The following is a 6,578-nucleotide window of genomic DNA, read 5'->3' as shown; positions in this document are numbered from 1 at the left end:
TCGACTGACCAGTGTTTTCTGTAACCACCAGCTTTCCCTTGGCACCTTTCTCTGGGTAATTCTCCTCTCCCCCACAATCTCCCTGTACTCTTTGCTCGTCCAAGTTATTGACTTGGCTTAATTTAGTTTGAAGTATGCCACACCACACACATATTTTCTTATGAGGCCGTTGGAAGTGGGGTTCTAGTCTGTCCGGTTGAGCTCTAGCAGCCTCTGGCTACAGAGGTTCACCTTCTACTTGATGATCCTTTCAGCAGTCTTAGTACAGAAGAGTTTGCAAGCCGGTAGCTGGTAGGTCAAGTCAGCCCAAAGAATTCTTGTTTGGTCCATATAAATTGTTTATATGGATTTAAAGATTGAGAGATTTCATATGAAATGCACAGTTTCTCTTACCATAGCAAAGGACAACACTCAGGCCTAATCCCTTCTTGTCAACAATCTTTACCCTTGCCCACCATTTACACAGTATAAACAGGTCATTTACAACCAGTGCCTGCTTCACTCATGTATTGGGACAGTTTCCTTTTCTCAACAAGCATTTGAACAACTACATCATGTACTGAAGTTTTTAATCAAATAGATACGGTTTACGCGTGTGTTGACGGGAGGAAGGATGACATCTAATTTCTTAAGTCATGAAAAGGACTTAGGATATCTGTTTTGATATACAGAGATCTTTCTTAGATTCAGGTAAAAATAGGATACATTTTCTTCCCATTTTAATAATATGTTTATACAAAAATTCATTTTCTATCAAAGAGAAACTTTTCTGCAGTTGAAATGCATGATGATGAACTTCTGAATATTTTAAACAAGGTTATAATATGGGTGAATATATTTGCATTGTATTAGGTTGAGTCTGGAAAAATTATACACAAATGTTAAAGAAACTACACAAAGTGTGTGTGTGTGTATGTGTGTGTGTGTGAACTTCTAACGATTCATTCTATTTCTCTATTTTGTTATAAAGTGGTCCCCCTTATCCACAGTTTTGCCTCCCTTGGTTTCAGTTACCCACAGTCAACTATGGTTGGGAAGCAGGTGATCCCTTTTCTGACATAGTATCAGAAGTTCAAGAGTAACCTAACACTACATCACAATGCCTATGTCATTTACCTCACTCCATCTCATCATGTAGGAGTCTTACCGTCTCACATTATCAGGAGAAGGGTGAGTACAGCACAATAAGATATTTTGAGAAAGAGAGAAAGAGTGAGAAAAAGGCCACATTCACATAACTTTTATTATAGCATATAGTTATAATTATTCTACTTTATTATCAGTTATTGTTGTTATTATCTTACTGTGCCAAATTTATAAATTAAACTTTATCATAGGTATGTATGCAGAGGAAAAAACATAGTATACATAGTGTAGGGTTTGGTACTATTCATGGTTCCAGGCATCCACTGGGGGTCATGCAACATATCCCCCACCGATAACAGGAGACTGCTGTACTTAAGCAGAGTTTTCAGGGCAAACACAGATACACTGTCATGATGTTAAACTATATAGTTTAATCCAACTTCACCAATGATCACTCAAATACCTTTTACAAATATATTGCAAGAACAGCATTTTTGTGTTTGTCTTGCTTTGGTTTTGGTTCTGTACTGCCTAGGTGACCTCTTCTTCTCATCCATCACTTAAATCAGGAAATCAAAAAGCAACAAGCTGCAAGACAGACTCTTGTTCAAGATAAACCTTGTGACCTTCTAACAGGTCACTGAATCTTCTGTGATAGTTCACCTGGCCAAGTGATTTCTTATATGTTGGAACTTATTCATGAGCCAGCAAAGCTCTGGCTGATGTCACAGAACCTGAGAGTACTGCTCATGGCTTCATCTTTAGACACACTGGGTCTATTCTGTTTCCTTCTGAAACTCAGTTGGGGCACCATATCTTTAAAACTAAATGCTTCAGATAAATAGGGCCTATTTTTCCTTATGAACATATGCATATCTTCTATTAATCCTAATGAGCTGGGAACATTCAGAAGAGAACAACTGAATAAGGTAATAGTATGGAGTATTTTGCTGAAAAAGAAATGGTTTTTCTGTGGGGTGTATGGGGAAGAAATAGAAAAAAGAACAAAAAAAAAGACCTTCATGAAGTAAATGGCTTAAAGGTAAAGCTTATAAAATAGGAATGCTGTTATTCCTTTTGTATTTTCTGAGAAAGTTCTGCCTGTGAATCCACAAAGTGGCACAAATACAAATACATCACATATGCCTGCTGTGATTAAATTTCTCTAATTACACAACCATACTTGATAGGTGGGACTGATGCATCACCTCTTTTTTTTTTTTTTTCTTCTGTAATCATTGTTATATCCGTGCTCTATAATCAACGTTCATCACAGCTAATTAGAATTTTTTGGTCTGTTGTTTCTGAGATCTGACGTTCCTAGAGTTCAACTAAAAAATTCATTTTTAAATATCTCTAGACTCTGGAGCAAAAAAAAAATAATAAAAATAATAAATTCTAGAGGCATATTATTCACAAATGGCTTTTTGAAATGTTAATGTACTATGATTTTTTTATTGAATTTAAATGATTACTCTTGATGTAAGAGACTAAGTCTCACTTATGATCTTAAAGGACTCTCCTGTGATATACAGGTACCTTTCTATTGGTGAAAGTACCTGTCAGTCTTGCTTGTTAGTAAAAATTCTGTGGATTTCTGTATGATACCTGGGGACAGATATTTTTTGTTGTGTTTGATTGCCATTAATGTTGCTTTCTCTGGTAAAAACAATAGAATGCTGCAGATTCACGTCATTCATAAGTTTAAAGCTTTTGTTCATTCTCAAATGCAGTTTTCTTTCAGTGTTTCTAATTATGACACTTTAAATGCTAAATGATAGTGGTAGGAAAAGCTGGTTAAATTTTAGCAGTCTATTACAACAGATTTAATCTACTTTCTAGATGTTAATTCGAGGCCAGAGCTTTCAACTTGTTGCTCTGTTTTGTCATAGGAAATCCTATCATCTCTTGCAACCCCCTCTTAAGGCAATTGTAACCTTTAGAAGTTTGACTGAAGAGTAAACCTAAGTGGAAGTCAGATATTCATTACCTGCTATATCCTACCTTCTTTATTTTGTATTATCCTAGCTTGTTTTCATCATCTACCTTCATCTACATTTTCATTTTCATTTCATTTGTACCTGTACTTTGGACTGAGTCATTCTCTAAAAAACAAACCTGTGCTACTGAGCAGCCATTTTGTTTCCCTCTCCTGAGAAGTTCACGGTACATTGGAGGATCTAGGGCTATGAACATATGATTACAATGAATCTGAAAAGATGGATTAGGAAAGAGGTACCATGCTAAGCTTCAAGGGAGAATGAAAAATCTGTGAGACTAATAGGAAAGGCTCTGCAGAATAGGTGATATTTGTGCTGAGACTTGAAGGATGCTAATAAAATTTAAATTAAATTAAATTAAATTAAATTTACAAAATTAAATTTAAGGAATGACATTCTCCGTGCTGGGCACTGTTCTAAGCACTTAAAATGTATTAGCTCCTTTAAATCTCCAGAACCCAGTGAAGTGCCATATATTATAACCATTTTAAAGGTAAGGAAACCGAGGCACAGAAAAGTTAGCTGACTTGTCCAAAGTCACTGTGGCAGATTTTATTTTCTAAAGATGGCCATAGCAATATCTCTCTTTAAATTTGTTTTTCTTAAATCTTGCCACTCCCACATTAAGAAGGGAAGTCTAATTCCTTTGCTTGAATCTGGTTGGGTTTGGAACTCACATAAAACGATCAGAATGTGGCAGAAGTGGCACTGAGTGACTTCAAGGCTTGGTCAGGAAAGAAGACACAGCATCCACCTGCATCACTAGAACACTTGTACTGGAGCCTTGAGCTGCCATGTTGTCAGTCCACAGCCCTGAGGCCATCTTGTTTTGAGGAAGCTCAAAATAGCTCTAATGAAAGGCCATCTGGAGAAGAGAGAGAGGTGCCTGACCAGCTCCCCGCAGCTCCAGTCCGTCTTTGCTTTTCTAGCTCCATTCACACTGACTGTAGCTCATAAGAGATTTGGAGCCAGTACTTCCTAGCCATGGCTTCCCAAATTCCACTGGAACTGTGAGACAACACAATAATTACTTTTAAGCTACCAAATTTTGAACTGATTTGATACATAGCAACACTATTGGGAACAGTCACACAGCTAATAAGTTGTGAGCCCTTTATGCATCTTGGAACCATGGCCCAGTTTGTCCATAACCTCACAGGGAAGGCCCAGTGCTGGTAAACACTGATATAACTTACTCGGAGACCTGATTGGCCACATTTTGGCCCAATGCCAAGGTTGAGCTGGTTCTTCCAACCCCTGCTAAGACCCCTAAAGCTATTCAGAGCGTGAAATAAATAGTTGAGAGTGTTCAAAATCATAGCTTCAAACAGCTCATAGTTAAGGAAGCTCTGTTGAATGGTTTGGTGGCTACTGAGGTATGGATGTGATTTGATGTTGGCAAGATCATAGACAAGCATGGCATCATTGGCTATAATGTTTGAAAATCAATCTTTAACATTTGGTTTATTATTTGAGTGTTCTTGGACCATGTGTGATCAGACTGGCATTTGAAACAATAAGATAAGGAATACAATAAACATAGCATCATTGGCCATGATGTTTGAAGAGCAGTCTTTAACATGTGTTTATATTTGGCTTATTATTTGAGTTTTCTTGGACCATGTGTGATCAGACTGGTATTTGAATACAATAATAATAATAATTATTATTATTATAGAATTACAAAATAATAATATAATCATGCATTATTATATAATTATTATTATATAATTATATATAACAATAATTATAATAATAATTATTATTATAAGTAGTAGTAGTGAGCCAGAATTTGAACCCATTCTGACTTCAGAGCCACTTTTGCTCTATGCCAGAAAATAAAGCTTGAGAAGATATATGGATATTTTAAGTAAGTGCTTTAAGTAAAACCTCCATGTTGTATGATGTGTTGGAAATCTCACCTTCAAATCAATATTCTGAGGGTTGGGAAATGTTTTTGCATAATGAGTTTTTTCTTTTATGGTTGAAAATCAAATGAGGGAAGAATAAGAGAATGTTTGATGGGGTCATAAGCACATCAACTATCATAATTGTAAAAGGTGACTGTTCAGTGATTGGGTAGATATATGTTGCATCATCTGAGCAATGACTTCCAACCATGTTAAAATGACATGGCAGTTTAGATGGGGAGGTGGAGGGTGATTTAGATGAATATTTTAATGAGGCAATAATTTCTTAGTGGGAAGCTTAGAGTGGAGAAGACAAACTACTTTGGAACCAGAAAGCTTATGTTTCAGTGAGCATGAGTTTCAACCTTGTCTTTAGTTAATTTATAGCAACTTGTTGAATTATATATCCCATACTAGCCAGTAAGCTTATGTAGCATGGGAATGAAAGTTTATTTTGAAAAATAATAATAATGGGTTTGATCTCTGGATCCTTTGGCCCCAGCATAAAGAAGACATTCAATAAACATTTACCAAGTAAGTGAATGACTGTATAATACAGTATTGTTAACTATCATTCACCATGCTGTGCATTGGATCTCTAGAACTGACTTGTCTTATAGAACTGAAACTGTGCTCTTTGACCAACATCTCATTTTGTATCCCCTTCTCTTCCTGGCAACCAACCACTATTCTACTCTCTGCTTCAGCGAATTTGATTATTTTAGATTCCATGTTAAAAGTGAGACCATACAGTATTTGTCTTTTTGTGTCTGGCTTATTTCACTTAACATAATGTCCTCCAGTTTCATCCATGTTGTTGCAAATGGCAGGATTTCCTTTTTTGGTTTTAAGGCTGAATAATATCCCATTGTGTATATATACTACATTTTCTTTGCCCATCTGTCCATTGGTGAACATTTAAGCTATTTCCATGTCTTGGCTGTTGTCACTAATGCTGTAATGAACATGGGAATATAGATACCTCTTTGAGACTCAGATTTCATTTCCCTTGGATATATTCCCAGAAGTAGAATTGCTAGAATTATATGTTATTTCTATTATTAATTTTTTTAAGAACTCCATACCATATTTTCATAATGGCTATACTAATTTACATTTCCCCCAATAGTGGTGCCCTTTTCTCCACATCCACTTCAACACTTGTTATCTTTTGTCTTTTTTATAATTGTGATTCTAATAAGTATGAATGATATCTCATTGTGGTTTTGATTTGCATTTTTCCTGATAATCAGTGATATTGAGAACACTTTCACATACCTATTGGCCGTTGTATGTCTTCTTTTGAAAAATGTCTATTTAGGTCCTTTGCCCATTTTAAAAATTGAGTTATTTCATTTCTTTGCTATTGAGTTGTATGAGTTTCTTATATATTAAATCTAAATATACTCACCACACCCACATACACACACACAATAGTGATAATGTAGAAGTGATGGGTAATGTATTTACCTTGATTGTGGTGGTCTTTGCACAATGTATATATATCAAAACATCAAGTTGTATGCCTTAAATGCATATAATTTTCACAGACAAATCTATCTCAATGAAGTTACTTAAAGAA

At 35.6% G+C, this 6,578-nt stretch overlaps 1 pseudogene; it reads left to right on the top strand.

Annotated features, from left to right (window-relative positions):
* The first annotated feature begins 4,217 nt into the window (after positions 1 to 4,217).
* LOC122198922 lies at positions 4,218 to 4,528 on the top strand (annotated as a pseudogene).
* The last annotated feature ends 2,050 nt before the right edge of the window (positions 4,529 to 6,578 follow it).

The sequence above is a fragment of the Panthera leo genome, chromosome C2, assembly GCF_018350215.1.
Source record: "Panthera leo isolate Ple1 chromosome C2, P.leo_Ple1_pat1.1, whole genome shotgun sequence".
NCBI classification, from domain to species: Eukaryota; Metazoa; Chordata; class Mammalia; order Carnivora; family Felidae; genus Panthera; species Panthera leo.
This window is presented reverse-complemented; position numbering and strand designations above follow the sequence as displayed.